The sequence below is a fragment of the Coturnix japonica genome, chromosome 3 (genome assembly GCF_001577835.2).
Source record: "Coturnix japonica isolate 7356 chromosome 3, Coturnix japonica 2.1, whole genome shotgun sequence".
Classification (NCBI taxonomy): domain Eukaryota; kingdom Metazoa; phylum Chordata; class Aves; order Galliformes; family Phasianidae; genus Coturnix; species Coturnix japonica.
Window position 1 is genome coordinate 100,794,814 of NC_029518.1, and position 24,835 is coordinate 100,819,648.

The 24,835-nt window shown below is 43.4% G+C and overlaps 1 protein-coding gene across 2 annotated transcripts in view; it reads right to left on the reverse strand.

The window, feature by feature from the left end:
- The window catches only part of EVA1A (eva-1 homolog A, regulator of programmed cell death), a 145,200-nt gene that overhangs the window by 51,588 nt on the left and 68,777 nt on the right, over positions 1-24,835 (reverse strand). The window lies entirely within an intron of this gene.

The window sequence follows — 24,835 nt, forward strand, 5'->3', positions numbered from 1 at the left end:
CCAGCAGCCCAGGCTGCCCAGAGCCACATCCAGCCTGGCCTTGAATGCCTGCAGGGATGGGGCATCCACAGCCTCCTTGGGCAACCTGTGCCAGTGCGTCACCACCCTCTGGGGGAAAAACTTCCTCCTCAGATCCAACCTCAACCTCCCCTGTCTCAGTTTCAAACCATCCCCCTTGTCCTATCACTGCCCACCCTCACAAACAGCCATTCCCCCTCCTGTTTATACACTCCATTCAAGTTCTGGAAGGCCACAACGAGGGCTGCCTGGAGCCTTCTCTTCTCCAAGCTAAAACAGAACAGACATGGACAAAGAAGGGCTACTGCCCATGAAGGCACAGCCCGGTCTCAGTTCACTCTCAGCACAGCTGGCACATTTTAAGCCCATAAGCTCACATTCTGGTGGAAAGCACCCAGGCCATGCAGCTCCACGTGGAAACCAGAGCCTGCTTTTCCCCCACCACATAGGCTTGACCTTACAAAACCACAGACAAGTTATCTCAGAACCTTGTCCTAAATACATAAAAGTAGCTCAGCTTTTTCAGTCTCTCACAGTGAGGTAGATTTTACAGACAGACCACAAACTGTGCCTGTCGCTCTTTGGAGAGCCATTTCCATTGCATTAAAGGCTTGATTTTAAATGTGCCTACCAGACCTGGATGTGGTGTTACAGCAATGACCTCACCTGCTCAGTCAGTTTTGAAGACACTGCAAGCAGTCCATCAGAAGGATCTCTGCTGTGCTTCCATGCATTTGGTTGCTCGTTAACAAGCTGAATTAGAGATTTATTGGCATGGTATTATTTTACTCCAAACTTCAAACTTACGTACAAAACGCTTTAATATTTGGCATTTATACAGTGTTCAACACAAGCTTTGATCCAAACAAAGGCTTTGACCTGCATAACCTCTGGTGCATTTTTTCTCCCTTGTGAACAACTTGAACACAATTTAAGGTATCAGCTGTCACTCCCTTAACAAGAGGTTATTTTCTATTAATCAAAGAAATATAAACAGAGCCCTGTATTGAGTTCAAATAAGCTTAGAGCTGTTATGCTTTTAAAACAGATGTCTCGGGCTGTGCAGTGTTTCAGATCAGAGCTGGTGGACTGTCAAGAAGAGGCCTCTGTTTGTTCAGCCAGCTCAGAATGCTGCTGTCCCAGTATGAGGGGCAGTTCATGATGCAGATTAGGGCATTCAGGCCAGAATCAGATTCCTGAAGTCATGATAGATTCGAGAGAGTAGCAGACGAGGAATTAGGCAGCACCACCCTATTTCCAAAGCCCTGCATGCTATACCTGTGCCCCCATAGCTCCAATCTTGTCAGGGATAATAAAATGAGTACAATTGAAACAATAAAAAATACGTTTTGATAGAATAATTAAAATAATAAAATCAGAAGATGAAGAGACTGTGAGAGAGCGTTGGTGAACCCCATGACATCTCATCCCATGGAGATTACATCACATTGCTTTCATTTGGCACACATCCGTATGAATGAACTCAGCAGGGTCTGGTCTTTGGCCGTGGGGTCAGCAGTCACACGTGCACTTTGGAAGTTCAATGCCTCAACCTTCAAAAGAGAACAGCCACGTCCAAAGTTCCTGCTGGAATGAGCTCTGGACAGTGCCAGGGTCAAGCCATGGCAGAGAGCTGTCAGTGGGCTGGGATAAACCATGTGTCAGGGGCCATGAAGTAATACAACATTCAGATAACAGATTTCCAGTGGCTGGCGCTATTTAATTAACTAAAGCAATGAACTAAAATATAGCAGCACCTAACTCATCTCAGAACAACAAGTAACCCAAAAGCCACACAAAACTCTTCCTTCATCCCAAGGCCTTAGAAAAATGCAAGCCCACCCCTGTGAGAATCAGAGTTTTCTGCACAGCTGTTATCTCTCACAGTTCGGAGGTTCTGGAATGGGGCTGTTCAGCACTGGGATGGGCTGCCCAGGGAGGTGGTTGAGTCACCATCCCTGATGTGTTTAACAACCATTTGGATGTGGTGCTCAGGGCCATGATTGAGCAGAAAGCTGTTAGTTAGGGTAGGATGGTTGGGTTGGGGTTGGACTTGAGGATCTTTAAGGTCTTTTCCAACCTGAGTGATTCGATAATCCTCTGATTTTTGTCTGTGCACTGAAGCAAGAGTACATCACCCCTTGGACCTCAGCAGTTCAAAGCCCAAGTGCAGCTCCTCCCACCTAAGGGACAGGCTGGGTCTCTGCTCATCTCAGTCATCTCACAGCCATATCTGAGCCCAGCTCCTGCGCTGCAGTAGTTAACAGAGACTGGGAGGGATAATCGCCTTATCCAAACACAGCTTCAGACAGGTGAGATGGATCACCTCCAGAGCTGCCCCTCCTAATCCAGGGGCCACGGAGGGCAAGCCTCAGTCATTGTCTCCATCTCAGCACCTCATTTTTCAGTGTCTGACATTGGGGGCCAAGCAGAAGATATTTTCACCTGGCATAACAACACACAAATCCTTTATCATATGTAAAACAATGGTGATAGTAGCATCCTGAAGCTTTCTGGTGCTGGAAACATGGCAGACTCTGATGAGACCATTTGGTTTAGCAGGCACTTCTGAAGCCCAATAAGCTGTGTGGCACTGAAGCCTGTCTCCTCAGCAGGACATCCCCTCCAGACAGCAAGATGTCATGAGAGGGAGAAGCCACTTTGTCCCATATGAGCTCATTATCCTGAGTGTAATAATTCGGCTTTCAGGAAGAATTAATTTGAGGCAGTTCCCTCTAATTTGCTGCATATTTATAAACAGAATAATGCATTACTTCATTAGGTGGCATTTCCTCACTCCAAAAATACCTTCTCAGAATAATCCATCAGCTTTCAAAGTCCTGATAATCTGAGCACAATCACAAACAGCACCTGCAGCAACACCTGGAAAAGGTGGGGGCAGCGCATTTGAAAGCACTCACATTGCAATTAGCTGACAACAAATACAGCATTATTTGCATAAAAGGAAGGAGTAAGAGTTTGCTTTCTTTGTTTTACCAGTTTTTGTTGCTGTCATTTTTTAATAGAAACTCTCCAGAGCTCATTTTGATCACTTTGACATCCAGCAGCTGCATGGTCTGTGGTAGTCAAAAGTGGCACTTGTAGATGAATGACCTCCACTACCTGAACAGGGATTTAAGAGAGGAATGAATCTATTTTGTCCTATCGGTAGATCAATACCCAAAACCACAGCACTAACGATGTGCCCAAGTATTGGTGTTTTCGCTATATTTTCACCTTGTTTTATCATTGCAGGGAAATGAGTTCTACCTGAAAGACTATTTCAGGCAAACCCTTTGCTGTGAGAGCAGTGAGGTGCTGGAACAGCTGCCCGGAGAGGCTGTGGATGCCCCGTCCATCCCTGGAGCTGTTCAAGGCCAGGTTGGATGGGGCCCTGGGCAGCCTGGGCTGGTATCAGTGTGGAGGTTGGTGGCCCTGCCTGTGGTGGGGGGTTGGAGCCCCGTGATCCTTGAGGTCCGTTCCAATCCAAGCTGTTCTGTGATTCTGTGATATGATTCTATGACTGTTTATCCTCAGCCATGCGTGGCGGCAGAATGAAGGTCGTGTGAATCCAAACAGAAGGAACAAGCAGCTTTACATACAATTTTTTAGTCCAGTATCTTTAATTTCATGAGAACATTTCTGAATCCCACAAAGGAAACCATATTGCCACAAAGATGAAACTTGTTCTGGCTTTTGCAGTTTCACAGCAATCTCTGCAGTTCTCACACATTATTATTAGATGACCTGCTATTTTATAAAACATCCCTGCTCATTTCTTGTCATTCCTGCTTCTTCCCACTTTACTTTCGGTATTTATGTAACCAGCTACACAGACTTCACAGGCAAGTGACCTTTCAGAAAGGAATAAAGATCTGTAACATTTAAATCCTGCTTACTTTCAGCAGAAGAAAAGCTCATTTCAACTTTATTCTCTCCCTGCACCCCCAAAACAAATAAGAACCGTTTCTTTCAAGACCTTCTCTCCCCTGACAGTCTGACCTACAAATGGCTTTCTCATAACCCAGCGGACTGGTTCAGTCCTCAGATGGATTTATCATTAACCACATAAGCACATGTTGCCCATTCTGTTTGACCTAATGAGTGTGCTATAAATAAAACATCCCTAAAGCAGGTTTCACCATACCTCACCAAGCTGTTGCTGCAAGCCCTTCTAACTCCCCAACCCACTTATGCTAGAAACATTAATCACCTGATTATAATTCAAAACATCAGCTCTCTACAGCTGAAACTCCCCAGCACTTGACTTTGGCTGCACCTCTAACCTCCACTTACCACTTCCAGGCTTACTCCACTTTCCTCTCTAACCTGCCACTAATGTTAAAGAAGATATAGAAAGTCACAGTGGAAGGTATTTTTAACCTGGGAGTGTCTCATTAACAGTGGAACTCGGTATGGAAACTCTCAAACAAAACCCTCTTCATTTTACTTGGTGCAATCACCTGAAAATACCAAAGGTGCATTTCACCACAACCGACGTCATTTAAAACCCAGGCAATGTAAACAAAAAGGAAACTGATCTTTCAAAGACACCGAGTGTCATTCCTATCCCACAGATGTTTCACAGAGTCGGAGATTACCTGCAGAGCTTATATCCTCTGCCTTGAATGAAAGCACCTGAATCAGGGCATCTTTTAATTCTGACTGCCTGCTCATTCACTGAGTGCAGACAATGACAATGACTGTGTTTTCTGTTTACATCAGCTGTCAGCACAGACACCATCAGTAACCTGAACTGAGCTTTTAAAAAGCCCAGAGAAACAAAGGATTAATTGTAGGAAATTATTTTTAAACATTATATGTCTTAGTCCAGAAATAGCAAGAGGTAAATAAAACATCCAAAAGGAAAGCTACAGCCAATGAAAGCCTAATAATGGCACATTATCTGCTCTTCTGATGGATGTTCTTCCAGCCTTAAGAATCAAACGTTGCTGATGTCAATAAATCACTGAAGTATGATAACAGATGGTGAAGGATCACAATGAAAGAGGAAAAGGAGAGGGAGCCAAACGCAGCTTTATAAACTGCATCCTCAGCTTGTGAGGACTTGCAGCTAATAGATGTCATTCCTTCTCTACATTATCTAGGAGATTAAGAATGTTTCTCAGCGTGTAACTCCTGCGAAGCCTCTGTATCACCTTCTGCAGCCACTCCAGGAGTTCACATTGCATCAGTTTCTTTATTTTTCCAGCAATTATGATTTTTTTTTTGCAAATAGGAACTTAAAAGCACCTTTCCTCTTCTAACTGTTCTCAGAGGAAGCAGGCTGCAGCAGCGAAGGAGAACCCAGGCTGAACGCTGATGGCTTTGAACTTAGCAAGGTTTGTCAGATTGTGTCTTGAGATTCCAGCAAGTTTTCTAGTATGACCTTCCCCTGCGTGAATAATCTAATGCCACAGAGGCACCAGCCAAGTCTCTGTGCCTCTAATTATCATATAGAGAGCTGTTGGTTTCTGTACTCAGCAGAACCACCCAGCTGCTGATCTCCAAGTATCACAGTTTGTGGTTTTTAAGGGAAACATTTCCCAGAGCTCTGAAGGGCTAAACAAATGGATTTGAGATACTATTTCTGATCAGTCAGTTCCCTTCCAGCCTTTGTCCTCCGATATCACATGGAAGACATCGCTCATTGACCAAAGCAAACTGAAGCTATTGCAAATTCAGAATTAGATGTAATTAAAACCAGGAAGATGGCCAATAAGGCAAAATCTCCTTGGAGTAAGAAAAACCAAAGGCTCACCAGACCCCTGTGCGAGAAAGGACAGAAGTTTACTGGAAGCCTTTGAGGATCATTTCAACTGAAATATAAATTTGTGTGGCTTCCCATGTATTTTTTAATGACTTCTGCCATACAACAGACTGATCTCCAAACTGAGAGCAGCCTTGAGGAGAAGGACTTGGGGGTATTTGCTAATGAAAAGCTGATCACATGTGCTTGCATCCCAGAAAGCCAATCATATCCTACGCTGTCTCAGAAGAATAGAAGGCCAGAAGAACAGAATATAGAAGAATAGAATAGGATCAGAAGAAAGCCAGCAGGTCAGGGAGGTGTTTGTCCTGCTCTGCTCTGACCGCATGGGGTCCCATCTGGAGCACTGCCTGTTCAAAAAAGACAGAGATCTCCTAGAAGGGGAGGGCCACAGAGATGACAAGAGTATTGGAGCTTCTCCCCTATGAGGAAAGGCTCACCTGGGGCTGTTCAGCCTGGGGATAAGAAGACTGAGAGGAGATCTGACTAATTAATTAAATAACTAAAGGAAGGTGGGAGGCAAATGGACGAGGCCAGGCTCTTCTTGGTGATGCATAGCAGCAATAGGACAAGAAGTAATGGCCTACAGCTTGAACATAGGAAGTTCCATACAAACACACAGAAGAATTTCTTTATGGTAAGGGCGAGGGAACACTGGAACCGGTGCCCTGGAGAGGTCACACAGTCTCCTTCTATGGTGATATTTAAGATTCATCTGGATGCCTACCTGTGCAACCCAGAGTAGGGAACTGCTTTAGCAGGGGTTTGGACTCCATCTCTTGATGTCTGTTTCAATCCCTGCAATTTTGTGATTTGGGCAACCAGGTCTGTGGAAGGTGACCCTGCCCATGGCCAGGGCACTTGGAAATAAGTTGCTTTCATGGTCCCTTCCAACCAAAACCCTTCTATGTTTCTGTGAGTCCATGTTTCTGATGCTCTCTCCAGCTGGCAATGCTGTGTTATGCTGCTGGACATCATTTGGTGTGTGAATGCTTCAGCTTGGTCCAGCTGCAACAGAGCTACATAAGGAATATTGTTTCTTGAACTGACAAGTTGGTAATAGAGAATGTGAGCTCAGATGCACAGTGGATATTATCTTTATTCCATTAGAGCCAGACACATCCCTACTGTAATATTCTCTGCAATAATTTTAACTGGGAGTTACAGCTGAGTTTCACTACAGTCCTCAGACCTCCTCTTGCTGTGGCATCTCCAGCATTATCTACTCAAATCATTCCAGTTTTAGTTGCAGCAGCTAATAGGGAGATCAGTGGCAGAATCAAGGGGAGATCCTTAGAAGACATGAGCTATTCCCACATCAAATAAAGACTGTTTGTCCCTGTAATGACTGCTTTGTATTGCACGGAACAATAGAGCTGACATCTCCGTTGCTTCTGTTCTTGACAAGGTTTCTATATGTAGCTCTATTTTAAGGGAAGTACTGAAAGCACACATGAATGGACATTCAGTTACAGCATTTGCCTCTAGGCTATCTCATCACGAGCAGGAACAGGAGACAAGTACATGCTAACAGAAAATCCAAGCTAAGATGCAAAATTTTACCTATATAGAAACTGAAAGAGTGGGGAACAGTAGAAACAAAGAACAAAAAACAACAGGTAAAAAGCAAGTCCTACAAATGAGCTCCAGCATCTGGGATAAAGCAAGGAGAATACCTAACATGCAGTATTGTCATTTCAGTTATGCTGTGAACAGTCACAAGAATCTGTGGCATGGAAAAGAGTCAGTGTCACTGTCCCAGGGAACACACTCCACTGGAGCAGTCTGACTTGGCTTAAGAGTGTATGCAAGTCTTACAGATGTGGTTCTTGACAGGTGTCTGGTCACTGATCACTCCTTTACAATGCCTGTGTTTTGGCTGAGAATTGGTTGCTTTAACCAGTTAATTCTTAAAATGAAAAGAATTGAGTGCTCGTGATCAGAGTAGGAATGATCTGAAGTTATATTTTTATGCTACAAAGCCTCTGCTCTTCAAATATGAAGGCAAATCCCAGAAAAGAAAAGGAAAAATAAAAATGGGGCATCCAGGCCTTCTTACCAGCTCTCCTGAATGCAACGTGGTGGAGATTTCCGGCTCTGAATTCTGGCCTGGAAGCATCTGTCCTTCCATGCATTAGATTTGTGCTACAGTCAAGAAATCCTAAGTTCCACAAATGACAGAGATAATTGAGAAGGTCCCTGGCCTATAACTATGCATTATGGTTTATTATGTTACACTGAGATTAACTCCTTAAAAGCTACTGATAGCGCAGTCATGAAGCATCATCTACAAGGTTCTGGACAACTAGTGTGCCCCGGTGGCGCAGTGGTTAAAGACGCCGCCTTGCAACACTGGGGCCCGGGTGTTCGAATCCCCCCTGTGGCGCAAGTGGTAGAAGTGCCGCTCTGCTACACAGAGGCTCGAATCCCGGGGGCTGGACTCGATGATCTCTAAGGTCCCTTCCAACCCGCACGAAACTATGAAACTATGAAACTATAGAAACATTCCTCTGAGGTCAACTGTCTGAGAACTCCCCCGTGAGTTTGCACACCCAAATCTTCCCCACAGTTGTTCTGCATTTGGCACCACAGCAAAAAAATGACACGTATGAACCAAGTTTCACCACACGGCAGCACTCAGCCACTGCCCTTTGCCTGCAGAGGGGAAGGAACTGCATGAGGACAAAAAGGAGCCCTTGGCAACACACTAAGGTACGAAAGAACGAAGCCAGCCCTCTCAGCAGGCTCACCTGGCACAGCAGCTGCAGATAAAACACCATCTTGCAGTGCCAGCACTGTGTTGATGCTCTGTGTTCATGAATAAACCCCCTCCTTCCCAGCGTGGCATTTGCTGAATTCCTTTACAGGGAAGACATTTAGAACAGAGACAGAGCTACCTCTGATCACAGGAACAGCCACATCCCTGCAGCAGCACTGCTGCAACCAAGCGTTACATAAAGGAGTTCATGTTGGGTCAGTCAGAAGACAGAGGCAGAAACGCTCCAGCACGCATTGTCTTTCCACAGCTACTTTTTAAGCACAGCAGAACACCTCTGTGCACGCAGACACCACAATACCAACAGCGAAATGGCTTCGCAGTCAGTTTGTATTATTGCCTCCACCATCACCTTTGCTGCACTAACTTGGTGAAAGCAACAGAAATCTACAATGAACAGTCACTTAAATTAAGGCACACAATTCCCACAGAGATCCTCTGGGTACATCTCCATTTTCTTGAGGCCAACATCCATTCCCAAATCCACATCCTCTAAGAAGCTCCATATCCACAAGCACGTCCCATGTGTCACAAAAGAAGATAAAGAATTCTCTTCTTCAAAACCAGAAGTAATAATAAACAAAAGGAGATATAAACATCTTCATCAGACTTGTGTAGTACCATTGACACTGCTCCTTTCTAACAATGATTAAAGAAAAAGCAGAAAGTCCAATGAAACTCCATACTTTGTGACTCAGGGGGCTCAGAAAAGAGTGTTTGTTATGTAAGGACAACAAGGAACAGAATTCTGCTCCAACTTCTTCTCTGACCCTCAAACCATCGGTAACCACATCACACATCAGAACTGGCAACTGCAAAGAAGCGTGGTCATGCTCTGTGAATAATACCATATCTCTTTGTCTCTCTCTTAATAGCATCATTCATTTGGTTTTTAATCTGTTAAACATCCGCCCATCTGCATCCCCAAAAGCCAGTCTTGCTGACACGTCCTGAGCATCCTAAAGCAACTGTGAATTAAGCCTCATGAATCAAGTATTCCTCCTTCCTGACTTATGCCATGGTAACACTTCAACCCAAAATCCCCAGTGCCTCTGAGAAGAAATATCTCTTTTCCACGTGTTGTTGTACAGAATACAACAAATGCTGATGCTGAACTCTCATATACTGTTATTTTTAAACAATACCTAGTAGGTTGGGCTGGCTAAATCAGCAGAGCTGTGGGATATATATGCACAGGAGGCTTTCAAGGCTAGGTTGGGTTGGGCTCGAGGCAACCTGATCTGGTGCCTGATCTACTAGTTGGTAACCCTGCCCAGGGCATGGAGTTGAGGTTGGGACTGAAGGATCTTTCAGGTCCTTCCCAACCCAAGTGATTCCACGATTCTATGACATACTGGCATGAGGATTTTGTAATACAGGAAAGATGCCAGATGAGAACACCCCTACAGGTCACACCTTTCCTCCACCATTTATTGCAGCCCATACCTCTCCTCCACCATCTCAGTTCAGCCCCATGAAGAATTCTGGATATTTGGTCCTCTGGACCCAGCACATCTCCAAGACTTTTAAATGTCCAGAAACATGCAGTGGTTTGCAGATATGATCCTCTGGCTTCATGGGTAGAGTAATAAGGCTGCCATCAAAACAAGAATGAATTCCTTTGGGAACCTCAGCCTACTTCATACCCCACCTCCTTTCACTACAATTACTGGGTGCAGTTCTTTGCCTTTGCTACACGAAATAAAATACATAAGTGAATACACAGCTTATAAAAGCCAAAACACCTTAAAATCCTATCAAAATAACACAGTGTGCTCCCTAAAGGGGAGGCTGCAAAAACAACACTTGAAACATGTATAATCAACGTGCTTAATGCACTCCTAGAAGATGTTCAACAATTCATCTGATGAGTGCAGGAAAAGAATAGGGGAAAAAAGTAATGTTCATTTCAGGCCAGGTGGTTTTCTGAAGAACCACAAAACCCAGGAGATTTTGTAAGCAAACAGCTGCCAGGAGGGAGCCTGATACAATGATAAAAACAACAGACCCATTTATTATAATATTAAAAATTAAAAACCCTTCGGTGAAATCTAGTAGCTGCTTCCATGTGCAGCCCCAGCTCACTGCTACACAGTCATCATCTGTAACTCCTAGATGATTTTAGAAGGCAGTAAATGAATTGATGCTCTCCACACTATGTATATTAAAAAGGTATAAGTAGGTCTGTCAAATGATTCTATGATGTTATGATTCTAATTTCACGTACAGGCATTTGCAAAGTCCTGGATATAAAATTAAACAGTGGAGAACTTAATCCTCAGACACGAGACAGGAGGTCAGAAACAGCAAGCTGGAGAAAGCCCAGCAAGTTACGGAGTCTGTTTTGTTTAGAAGGGACAACTAGTCCAACATCTCCAGCAGTAGCACATGGACCAGTGATTGCACCGCAGAGTAGAAGAAGCAACAGTTATGCATCAACCCCAACTGGCACCTTTACAACTGCTACTGATATACAGAGCCTATTTCAGAGGCTGCAGATACTAAAAACAGTGGGAAAGATTTCAGGGTAAAGGTACAAAAATGACTGAAGAATTGGAAAACTTCATTCTGGAGAAAGATGTGAGGTGCCCTACCTCTCCTATTTCACAAAGAGCAGGCAAAGACATTGTAAGCATTTAAAGAGAGAATAAAAATGAGCCTGGAGGCTAAAAGCCCAAGTAATGAACAAGAGACAGAAGTTGGACGTTGACATTCAGAACAGAAATAAATCCCATTTCTTATACAATTTTGCTGGCATGTGGGATAGTTTCAGTCATTAGAATACTTCAAAACAACTTTTTAAATGCTTCGCTCCAGTTCAAATAGCAGCTCACTGAGGGAACTCTCCAGGCTTGGTCTCAGTAACTTACCAATGAAGTGTCAGGGCTCTGAATGCTTCCTGGAAGGCTATTTAATGACCTAATGAAGCCTCAGGAAAGGCTTCATGGGATTCGGTTTTTTTTCTTTGGCACACTGCTAATAGACCACACAGAGTAACAAATCCCCTTGTTTTATGTTCTCATCAAAGAACAATTACAATAGTGATCTTTCAGCAATAAATAGTTGATAATAATGCTTTTTCTAATACTTGGAGAGGATAAGCAGAGAATGAATTAAAAAAATCTAATCCTTAGCTCTTATTCCTTCCTAACACGCAAGTCCTGAACTCAATGTTCACTTAAATACAGGAGTACGTGAGAAGGATTTCCTTCAGCCAAGCACTGGAGAACGAAGAAAAAGAAAAAGGAATATTGTTGCTTGTGATGCACAAACTGCTGTTTTGGGTTATCTCTGCTCAAAACAGAAGATTCCACAGAGAAAATTGAGAAAACTGGAAAAAATGGAACTTTTTGGCACCATTTCTGTGATCCTTATTTATCCAAAATTTGCCAGATTTAGTATCAGTGTTTTGGAAAGTGCAATCCCTCCCAAGATGGGTACTGTCCAGGCAAAGACCGTCCCCATAGCCAACCCTCTTTACAAAGATTTTAAGCAAACACATTAGCACTGAAGCCACCCCACTGGGTGCTGGCACGTACCCATCACCATGTTTTCAGTCCTTCCAGCATGTTGCATAATTTTCATCTCCAGTCAATCTAAATGAATGTTTCAGCTCAGTATTAATTATACAATACATTAATTGCCTTAATACATGAACAGACAGCTTATTTATGCAGATTAAATGACCAAATTCTTTTCATCTATTCAGTCTGCGGATGGGTCAAACTAGGCAAGTAAGTCTGGCAGGATCTGTATCGTACAAATCTACATGCACACTATTTGTGTTCCTTAATGTTTGAAGGGTGAAGTTAACTAATGTACAGGATCCTCCTTCCTATAGGAATTGAATTATAAAGGAATTGAATTAGTAACCAAAACGTGTTCTGAGTTGCACAGAAAGCTCAATTAATTCTTCTTCACCAAGAATGAGGTTTGCTTTAACTACTTACAGATATATTTTGTATAGTGTTTTCTCCATTGTTCTGTTACAACAAATTTTACTCCTTTTCCTACCATTTACACTCTGCTTTGACAACTGTCTTGAGGGTTAGCTAAGATGAGACGTGGCTCCAGGTACATGCACAGCACAGTAAATTCTCCTTTCCTTACTTAGCCTATTTCACTGGAGATGGAAGCCAGATTTATGGAATAGTTACTAGTTATTTTACTGACTGCTGGTTATTCTTACAGATCAATACAACGTTGGCAATCAATTGTTGATTTTTCTTAAAGATCAATGCAATCAATTCTTAAAGATATCTTTTCTTAGTCCTCTGATAACAGATAACTGTTTGCAGACCAGACACCTTTCTTGATAACTGCAATAAGGCGGCAGAAAGGTTTTCCAAGTTTTATTTCTAGGATTCACCTGTTTCCCTGAGATTTGCCTCACAGATGCAGCATTTCGGCCCACTCCCAAAGTATTCAGCTAATGTTAGCATCACAAAACAGCGCAGTGCTTCGGTAAATCCAGCAGCACTGACTTGAAGTTCTCATTCTGTGGGGTTCCCTAATGCTGTTAGACAGTTTGAGGTCTAAAGGAGGATGAAAGGAGACAAGGCGAGGTAAATATGTCACTTCCACTCAGAGCTCTGCTTATGGATGTTTCCTAACTTGGTGAAAGTCAACTAACTCACAGGAAGAGCAGTAAGGTAGCTTGGCACATGAAAAAGTTACTGCCTAGAGCCACTCATTGCAGAGATCTCTGTATTGCAAGCCATTATAAGAACAGGATTCTGAACCAGTTTAACATTTGAACCCTCAACATTTCATGATTAGAGGAGGGATTTGGGGTCATGAAGAAAGAGCTCTTCAGTGCTTTGCATCATTCCCTAAGCAAACATGTGAATTTCCATCAGCAAAAACTAAAAAGCTGTTTCAACAAAGTTCCTCAAGATTATACAAACAAGAGCAACCAAAATAAGTCAAAACTCAGAGAAGAAAAAGTGTCCTTTTCAAGGAGGCCGACATTTTTAAAGTAGACAGACTTCTACAAAGGACACCAAACAGAACGGCTTGTGCCAACTGTCCTGTGACTTAGATTGGCATAAATGCAATGAGTACCTGTGCAGTTACAGGAGTGGGGAAAATAAAGGCCAAGTTCTGCCTTGGTTCAGAAAACGTGTGGACTATGGTAAGTTTTCAAGCAATTGAACACTGAGCTTTTGGATTCTTGCTTCTTACCTTGTCCCACTAGTCAACATATCTACTATGTATTTGAGCTACAGAATCATAGAATCACCGAGGTTGGAAAAGACTTTCACAATCATCCAGTCCAACTGTGCACTTACTACCAATATTTCCCACCATATCATTTCCCTCACTACAGTATCTAAATGCTTTTTAAACACCTACAGATTTGGTGACTCCACCACCTCCCCAGGCAGCCCAATCCAGCACCTGAACAATCTTTTGGAGAATCATTCCACTGGAATGGGCTGCCCAGGGATGTGGTGGAGTCACTGACCCGGGGGGTGTTCAAGGAAAGACTGGATGTTGTGTTGAGGGACATGGTTTAGTGGGAGCTATTAGTAATAGGTGAACAGTTGGACTGGATGATCTTTTAGGTCTTTTCCAACACTGGTGATTCTATGATTCTATGATTATTTTCTAACATCTAACCAGAATCGCTCCTTGTGCAACTTGAGGCCATTCCTTCTAGTCCTGTTCCTAGTTACATAGGAAAAGAGGCCAACCCCCACCTCACTACAACCCCCTTCAGATAGTTGTAGAGAGCAGTAATGCATAGAAGAATGACTGAAGCATGCACAATTATAAGCCTAAAAGTCAACAACTGTATCTGAAATACTTCTATCTGAAAGCTTCATTATTTATTTGAGTTCTGAAAAGAGAACTGAGCACATCCAAAGACAGGCTGCTAGGACTAAGATCTTCAAAGCTGCCATTTCCTTAGCTTCAGTCTTTGGTTATGGATGCTAAAACATCTAAAAACAACCACCTGTAGCTGATGATGTGAGGAAAACAAGACAATAAAGATCAAAACGGACTAGCTCTTAATATCAGCTTCTGAGATTCTTTTGCTATGAGCTTCTGTGACTCTTCCTGTCAGCACTGGAACACCAAATTATTTGCCTCTGTTGTCTAAGTTACAACTTACTGAAATGAGAAGCAGCACAGGCACATCTCAGGCACTTTGTTAAAATCCCTTTGAGCCTCTAAGTGATGATAATGATCACTGACTGAGGGTAGAGCGCAGCAAGCTGAATGGAATGGTGACTGGCAGATGCCAACCATACATATTTCATGGACTCTCACAACATCTCACTGCTTCCTACTCTAGTTAATCACAGAATCACAGAATTGTAGGGGTTGGAAGAGGTTGTCGAGCCATTGTCAAGCCCACCCCCCTGCTAAAGTAGGTTTCCTACAGGGGTCACACATCATCTTCCTAGACAACATTCTCTTTTTTTCTTTTTTAATAGAGACCTGAAGCACAGAGGGAATAAACAACTTGCCTAAGATCACCCAGGTCTGCCCAGTTTCCCACCTCTGTTGCAGACAGAGACATCCATCACTTACACTTCTGGAGCTGCAGTCAAATCTTATGGCTGGCTGGTCCTTCAAGATGTGCTCGGGGCTCTGCTGCTCACTCCCCTCATGACACCCTCACATTTGCCAGAGATTGCAAAGTCCGCCACAAAGAGGCAAAACAGTTAAGGACGTAAGTATCAGTGTCAGATAGCAGAATCATAGAACCATATCGCAGAATAGCTTGTGTTGGAAAGGACCTCAAAGATCTCCTTGCTCCAACTTCCTTCCACGGGCAGGGTTTGCCTACCATTAGGTCAGATTGCCAGGAACCCATGTTGTGAAGGTGCTCAAGGTTTGGTGCACGTGCTCTAGGAGGTGCCAAACTCAAGATTATCTCATAAGCACTCACAGAGAGAGCCCATCTTGGCACATCTATCAACAACGCTCAGATGTCAACACTTCCAGGCAAGTGGAACATCTTAAGATGTTCTCACCTGCTGTAAGGTTGCTAATGGCACTTATCACTGTTTCAAAAATGGGGAAAGTCGGGCTCATAGCAATAAGAACAATTCTTCTGTATTTGCTGGATCAGAACTGGAATGAAGAATAAACAAACTGTATAGGAATATTGGCTCAAGTATCACGTATTATCTACAAAATGACTGACCCACTTTTTCCTCTCAGAGTTTTCCATACTCTTTCTACCAGTCCCATCTTCTTCTGATCACCATCATCTGTCTCTTTGCTCTTCTCAATCCCATTCCTATGGTATTTCCAATCTCTCTCTCCCAGTAACGATCCCTTCCTCCCAGCTTCACCTCAGGTGTTTCCGTATCTTTCTTTAAAACTGTGCCTTTCCCAGCCACCTCCTATAAACCAAGAGGTTAAGCACCTTTCCAAGGCTCCTGCGTATCCAAACCAGAGGAGGAATGCACAGCATTTCTAAGCAAGGCTGTCAGGTGGAGCAGAGGGAGTGCACAAGCAGGACAGCCAGCTCCCCTGCATCATCAAAAGGAAGAAGCCACGATGAGGGGAAGGTTTATTTATGGCTCCACTGCTCCGATTTGAGCATACAAGAGTTTGAAAGTGTGCAGTTTTCACATTAATGTATTTGTATCCTCAGAAGGAAGGGCTGGGCTTCCTACCTGCGAGCACATCCCCAGCCAGCTCCTTGCATCTATCAATCCCTGACATCTTTCTCCAGCGTCTCTCTCCCGGGACATACTTCATCAGCTAAACCTAACTATGCACAAGTTGCTCTCGGGAGGAAGGGTCAAATAATGGGAACAGTATGGAATGCAACAGATGGAAAATGGATCTGTGTGGAAGACAGGTACTCTTCAAGCCTGTGTCCCCAGGCATCACATCTCCAAGCAATGAAATGCAATGCTACCAAATACCATGGCTGAAAGCACGAATAAATAAAACATAAAGGTGCCTCTTAAAAATAAATGCTGCTCCACGATCTTTTTCCCAGGAGAACGAAGCTTCCATTGTGCTAATTCTCTGTGCGTGTGGTATCAGATACTGCATGGTCTGTTCCCTATAAGCTCTCAACATATGCTACAGATCTGCCCCTCCAGTATAAGTACTCTAAATCAGATGCTTATGCCTCCTCCTGATCTTTGCAGTTACACATATACACCAGATCTTTGCCACAGGCTATCAATCATTTCTCCTTTCCAGCATCTGAAATGCATGACCCACAGTTTAGTTTTATGTATGTTTTACTACAGTTTCTGCATAATCACACAGGAAACTTTAATTCTCACATTATGAGGCCGAGTACAAACACAAAACACCAGACAGGCTGCAAACTTCTAATCATCGTCTTTCAGAGGTGTCAAGATTGTTCCTCTGATCACTGATGGGATCAGATGCATTTCTCACAACTGGTGGAAAATATCTAAATTGCAAATTCCATTGCAAGCAATGCTTTACTCTTCATATCCAGCCCCATACATGTGCCATTTTATACTTCTCATCCCAGAGCAGTACCTGAAGTCAGTAATTACTACCTCCACCTGTGAGCTCCCCTGGTTTCTGCTGTGGGTTAAGCACAGTGATGGTGCATGAAATGGGCATTTTCTGTTGCTGGAGCAGAAAAAGCAAAGGCACACACCAGCCCCACAGCACATTGCCAGTCTGTGCTATTCAAAGAGAGATGTAGAGCTGACAGGTGGACCACCCGACTGGACCAGTGCTCTTTAACATCTTTATCAATGACATCAATGACAGAATTGAGCACACCCTCAGCAAGTTTGCTGATGACGTCAAGCTGAGCGGTGCAGTTAACACAAAGGAAGGAAGGGATGCCCAAAGTCACCAAAGGCAGGGAGGATGCATATGAGGGTAGGTTGTTTACAATTAGGATTAAGATTCAGACTCCAAATGTGCTTGCTTACTATTAATGATTACTTTGGCTCTGCTGCTTTTATGATGTTTAAAGACTCAGGAAACCACATTATGTACGGCTCCCTTTCAACAGTATGTTTTGTTCATAAAAACTGCTGGGCAAGCTAAGGAAACAGAGTGAGTTTGTGGACTAAGGATCACAGTAACCAAAATGGACACCGTGGTCTATAATACTGCTATTTCTCTGTGTTTGTTGCAGAATAGAATCATCTGAGACCCGACTTCAAACCTGTTGGTTCCTGTGAAAGATTTTGCAGCAGATCCTACATGCCAACCAGACATTATCCTTTACTGACCTGTTTGCCCAGCAAAAGTGGGGAGTTTGGTCCTAGCTTGGTGTCCACTCGGAATAATGGTGGAGGTTGTGCAACTTTTTCCATCTAAACATGGGCAAAGTCATCAGTATCAGACAGAAGACGCCCTCCTGCCCTCAGCGTACCACAGAACAGTGCACGGTGCAACTGCTGTCTCAGAAGGGGAGCCCAGGAAAAGGATGCACTGAGCTGCTGGGTGACTGTGTCCCACCCTCCTGGATCTCTTGCTTTCATAGTACCATGGGATCCAAGGCAGGAAAATGCTCACTAATGTAGTGCTCGCTGGTCAAGCCCTGGACAATACAGGACTTGCTCTCCATCAAACAAAGGCTGAACGAGCTGGGGCTGTTCAGCCTAGGGAAGAGAAGGCTCCAAGTTGACCTAAGAGAAGCCTTATAACATCTAAAGGGGAGCTACAGGAAAGAAGGGGTATGTTCAATGTTTAGTATGTTCAGTGGTGACAGAACAAGAAGAACTGGTTTCAAGCTTAAAGAGGGGAGATTTGGGGCAAGTAATAGATAGACCCTATGAGAAAAGTGTCTAAAATATCTTTAGGCACATATATATATAGGGAAATGAACTCTAGGTATCTGGTTGGTATTAAAACAAAGGTTCTTAGGATCACTGCCTATAATAGGAGCTTTGATATTTCATCTGCCTGCAGGCAGCTACATTTTGTAGCAGAATGAGAAACCATCCTACAAAACTGGGTACAAAAACAGCAAAGAACACACACCCTTCAGAAGAGACTTATTTCCCAAAGGAGATATTACTGACCTACATACCCAACTTCTGGATTCCTGTGGATACAACAAAAAGCTGTGAAAAAGTTAAAAACTGACCTGAAGCAATTTAGTAAACTTAAACCAGCACAATAGAACTGCATTTAAATATTGTGAGCTTTAAGAACTCTTTTAAGAAAAATAACAAACAGTAGATCAAAATCCATAACTTTTTTTATCAGATTTATCTGACCTAACCGTAGATGTTAACATCACAGACACTCACACTTCATCTGGTCAACACGGTTCCCCTTCATCAGTGAAGGAAAAATAAGCACTTGTACGGTGCCTGAGACATTATAAAAATGAAATAACAGCAACCCAGAACCATGCAATTCTTTTCATATACTGACTACAAAGGGAGGCCAGGTTATCTAGTCCATATGTGGCTGATTATATGGTAGATAGTTACATCTGGTCAGCATCAGAGCGTGTTTAATAACATACCTATCCGCAGCTACATTCCTATTCAGATCAATATGCCTACACACTCAGTACTCCATCCCTCTGCTTACACTCAAGACTGATAATCCAACTCTTAAGCCATGAACTTCAAAAGCATCTGGGCTGGACTAGGCTACACAAAGATCCACAACTTGCTCCACCAGGAAACGTAAGTCACCAAGCCAGGACAAGACACCTGAGATGCAATGCAGTCTGCAGAGGAGCCCTTCCAGGAAAGTAGAGAGAAATCATTACCAGCGCCTTCACTCAGAAAAATATTTTTACCATAAAAGAAGGCAGTGCTAATAATTAAATACATTTCCTTGAACTAAATCTGCTCAAATCTGTGGGAAACACATTCACAAAGAGCCACCGTGCCAAAAAGTAAAGCAGTTCATAAGATCCTGAACTCAAAAGCAAGCCAGTCTCACACATGCAGAGAACTGCTGAACCTGCACACAGCCCGGACGGGTAAATAATTTCTTGCTTGAAACTGAAGCAGCCTGGCTCAGCCGTGAGCACGTTGGGACCCTGGGGCATGGGGCAGAATTCCCTGATTATCTGCAAAAGGCAGGTCGGTCAGTCATCCACATCCAGAAAGCAGCAAACCACAGTTATTAGAAGCCTGCCTCCCCATCTGGAAATTAAATGCAAACATATGCATGTGCCTTAGTGCTGCTTGGGAGAAAATCACTGCCCCGACAGCACTGAATGGGAACGGGAAGGAAAGGAAATTCAAACAAGTATCTGTGCCTTCACTGTTTCATTCTCTGTCAGAGGCAACCTCGTTTTTAATTAAGGATAATTTAAAGGACAAAGAGTTAAAAGGTGATCAAGGAGAGTGAATCTATTTATTAATACAGGAATAGGCTAATATCTAACAAAATTTACATTACTCATTCTTACTACAACTTACTGGGTGGCTCACTCCTTTCAATGGTCAGTTGGTACACCATAGTACCAACACCCTGTACTTCATTCCTCACTGATACCCAACACATCCGCAGAAGGTTTTGATATCTGTAAAAGCAAAAGGAGACATTTTGCCTTTTTTACTTGTGGGTATCAGGTACAGCTTTCACACAGCAGGATTTGGACCCTTTGATCAATATAAAGCCTCTCAAGGAATGTGTGTTAATGTGTCATCCTGGGATAGACCCGGAATGATTTGGGGTTTTCACTGAAGAGAAAAAAAACAAAAAACAAAAAACAACCAAATGGCACATGAGAGATGGAATTTTAGTCTGTGTTATTTTTCATACTATAAAAATAATCCAGAAGAAAGAAAAAAATAAAGGAGAAATGCAGGACAGCCATTGAATTCATGGCTGCTTTAATTATCGTGATCAATGGAGATGCTGTGCTGGAGCACAACACCTGTACTTTCCAAAGCCTCATGTTACTACAGTTCAAGAGGAACTGCAGGCACTGAAGGAGATTCACCACATCTGTGTGATCCTGTCTGCACTACATGCATACATTGACAGGCCAAGGAGGTGGTGAAACTGCTATTTCTCTGCTGTTTGCTCAGCATCCGACAGCCTGAGGCCTTGCAGTTGAGTTACACAAGGCAGGAGGAAACCACGTGGCTGCCCAGTGCCAAAGAGTTTGTGACGAACTGCTGGAGCTGAGAATCACAGGATCGTTTTAGATGGAAAACACCTTCAAAAGCCATCTGGTCCAACTCCCCTACAATGAACAGGGACACCTACAGCTCATACAGGTGCTCAGAGCCCTGTCAGCCTGATCTTGAGTGTTTCCAGGAGTGGAGTTTCCCCTATATCTCTTGGCAAGGAGAAAGCCTCTAGGTGTAAGGCCAGCATCCATCCACTAAGCCATGCCAAACACCAAGCTGTCCCTCCGCTCAAAGAAAACAACAACAAAAAGACACAAATTTTGTCAATATAGAGAAGGGTTAATAATGTGCTGGGATTCTTTTTTTTTTTTTTTTTGGTCTTGCTATGAGATGATCCATTTTCCTTCTAAGTTTTTTTGTTTGTTTGTTTTTAAGGGGGATAATATATGAAAAGGCATTTCATTTATGCTTTCTTCTTAGAAAAGAAATACTGGAACCATTTCACCAAAGCTTGAAGCAAATATACATGATCTAGGGACTAGCCAGAGTAAGTTCCATCTACCACCTGGTACCTGATACACGCTCCCTCCATCACCGTGATCTGCAGGCATCTGGACTGAGGCCACTTTGGGCCACTTTCCAGATAACAGATCTGTTAGACCCCAGAAGGAGCTGCATACCAGGTATATTCCTCTCCCTGAGGCTTCAGCTTCACACAATGCAGTGACACTCTTCCAGCAAATTAAATCTCCAACTCTTCTTCCTCCCTGCCTGCAGGCACCAAGGGTACATCTGGTTGGATTAACCAGCCTCCAGAGTTCTTACACACACCTGGAAGATGGCTTTTAAAGATAAGACGTAGCCCAGCCTGGCCTCATGGGTTAGGAATTTAGTTAAATATCTTCTAAAGGGATTTAGTAGGATTTGCTTCACTATTTATATTATGCTGTATCAGTCATCCTTAAGTCCCCACACCTTTGTATTAGCAGAGCTGGGAATACAACCAGCCAGAAGGGATGCTGATATCATGATATCAGCCCCCAGGATCCTGCTTCCTGCAGAAATACTCTGGCTTACATAAGCTGCTGCTTTCCTTGCTCACCAAAATGAGTGTATAAGTGATAATAATATAATACTGAGCATAAGGATACCTGAAGCTCCAGAAAGAGATTTAGCCATTGCTCTTGGGTAGCAGTGCAGAACTGAGCAATTCTGAAACAGCATCCACTGTTAATATGTGACAAAAAAAGAAATCACAAGCCTCTGCTGGCCCCCAAAATAATTATTCAATTTAATGATTAATAAAATAATCATAAGCCTGTTCAGTGTTTGTTGCAAGACTGAGGTAACTGTAGAAAAGAGCAACAGAAAGACAACTGAGAGGCTGGGAAGCCTGATTTATGAGAAAAGATTAAAGCTGCTGAGCAAAGAGGGGCTTGGCCAAACAGTGACTAAATAAAGACATGAAAAGTAGCCATTGCCAACAGTATTTGAAGTGTCTGAAGGGGCATTAATTGCTTGGGTGGGTCTGCTTTGAGTAAACGGAGGTCCTTAAACAGAAACAGGAAAAGTGGAAACTGGACCTTCCCTGAAGATGGAGAGTGCTGGAGCGTAAATGCCACAGCCATCTCCTCCTCAATCCCGGGACTGGGTGTCCTGAAAGGCCACCTGCACTGAGCAGACATTACCAAAGGAACCATTACGGGGCTTCCAGCGGATCTTCCCCATTGCTAAGCACGACCACAGGGATTCCAAGAGCATTAAAGCCTGTTCTAAAGTCCCCATACAGCCAGAAGATAAAATATCACTGCATCAGGCTTCAGAGGGACAGCAGGAACACAAGAGAACATACAAAGAGGGAGAGGAGAGTGGCTCTCCAGACCCTTTGCATGCCACCAAATGTTGAAAAAAGCACTTCCCATGGTAGTGGGAAGACATGGAAACATCAGCCTCTGTGCCCTACCAACACTTTTATGCTCACAGAAAAGAGCAAACTGGAACAAGAGAAACGTTCTTTAGTGGCCAGATGTCTGTCAGTGAGCCATTATAAATCAGAACAGTCATAGAAGCCACATAACTCATTCAAAGCACAGCATCAACCCCCTTGACTAATTCATGTAGGTCAGCTGTTAATGTCTGCCTGCTTTGGAGCTCCTCCCCAAGCTCTTCTGGTCAGAGAGGTCCTCAGCTCTAACAGATAAAGACCCCAATGATCTTGCCTGATCCTGGTGCCTTTCATCACAGGAACAAGAGTTTTCCAAATCCCAGACAGTTTCTTGCCTGCTTCATATCAAAACAGAGAAATGGAAGAGTGGTTAGCAAGCAAGCAGCAGGGCAATGGGAAACATGCAGAGAAATGGGCAGGTGCTCACAGACAACACCAGCTGAGTCCTGATATAAGCAGAAGAAAATGGCATCATATTGATACATCTTCAAAAGTCAAAGAGAATACAAATAGACACGATCCATCCAAATATATCTTAATTAGTCATATTGCCAAACACTCCCTTTGCATTTCATCTAATCGGTATTTCACCGAGTTGTCAGCATTCTGCAGTACCCTCCAGGCACTAATGAGTTCGCATCACGGTGTCAGTGCCTGTGGCATTAACCTCAATTAGGAGCAGTTAGGGTGACTGCCGAACGAAGGGTCAGCCATCCATTGCTCAGACACTACTCTGACTGCAGCCTGCAGCCTCCCACATTCACAGGTAGGTCTGCATTTCTTCATTGACATTAAGGGTGCTTTCAATTGCTTTCAAGGCTGTGTCCCAGAGTAGGGTGGTCTCAGCACAGCCAGGGGGGCCCACAGAGCCACCCCCAGCCTGGGACCAGCTCTCTGTTTGGCAGATTGCAGTTCAGTCCCAAGAACTTGCATATTTATGCCAGAGAAAATTGTTCGAAAATAGCAATGGTTTAGAAACCTCATAGATTTGTCAGCCAAAAGAAAACCTTGGTTGTGTTACGGTTTGCCGTCACACTTATTGCAGCAGAAATTCTGGGTTCATACTAACGCCTTTCTAACGTTTCTAAGAAACGTAGGTCATATCAGAAGGAAGAAAAATCCCACCTGCATCCCAGCCATCCTTGCCATCAGCCCCTCCACAACGTCTTTAGATACGCCAGCCATGCCTGTGGCTCCAGCCCTCCTGGTCACACAGGTGCATCTGCATTGCATGCACCTGAGCACCCTGGGTTGGCTCTGCCTTCCTACCAGGTGCTCAATCACTGGATCAGGCCACGACTCAGCACTTCTGCTACAGTAGTGAAAGCCTGTCCCTATTCACTGCCATGGGTTTTGTGAAACATCACAGCAGGGTTAATAATACATGCATCTTTATGAAAGCCTGAAACAAGGAGATATCCAACAGAAAGTTCTCTACACGGCAATTATTCTTTAAATTAAAACACAACAAGTTGCTTACTTTTATAGTTTCTTTTAAGAGAATACCAGAATTAACTTTGATCCAGCACGACCACGTGGAACTAGAATTTGATTTCGTGTTTAGTTGGGTTTTATATTTTGAAGGATTTTGCTTTCTGAGAGGAAAATTATGTGCCTGAAGATCACAAAATCCAGCTCAAACATGGTGAATCATGATCGTGGTTTTGAAAAGGAACCATGGACACCCTCAAGTAACGAGGCAGATTTCACCCACTGAAAATCAAACCGTGACATATTCTGCTCTCAAGCATGACTCATTTCCTGATGCAGTCAGGCTCTGACTAGAAAGCTGAAGCCATACATAGAGGTCACTAATGCCTTCTATAGTAGGCTTTGGGATCAGAGGAGGCCGCACAGGGCTTTGAAGGAGATACCTTCTAGGAAATACATCATGAGGCCCTGTTTGGTTTGTTCCTGATTCTGAATTATGGAGCTCACATCCCCATGAGAATGAGATGCTCTCCAATCTCTTTATGAAAAAATTACAATATCAACTCCCTGGCAAGGCAATTTGTGGGGCTTGGAACAGATAATATTTCTGTTTCTTGATAAATAACTTCAAACAAAAACAAAGACAAGATAAGGGAAAAAAGGTTTAACATTGCCACTGCTTCTGCCAAATGAAACAACAGCCAGGCAGGCATTCAGAGCTTCACGCTCCCGATTCTCTCACTCTGTTTTTGAACAGGCTACACATCAGCCATCCTACAGCATCTATACAATTTCTACAGCATCTCCATATCAAAAATCACATATGAGATTTGATATTTTGCTGCTGTTGCACATAGGGATTTATCCACAGA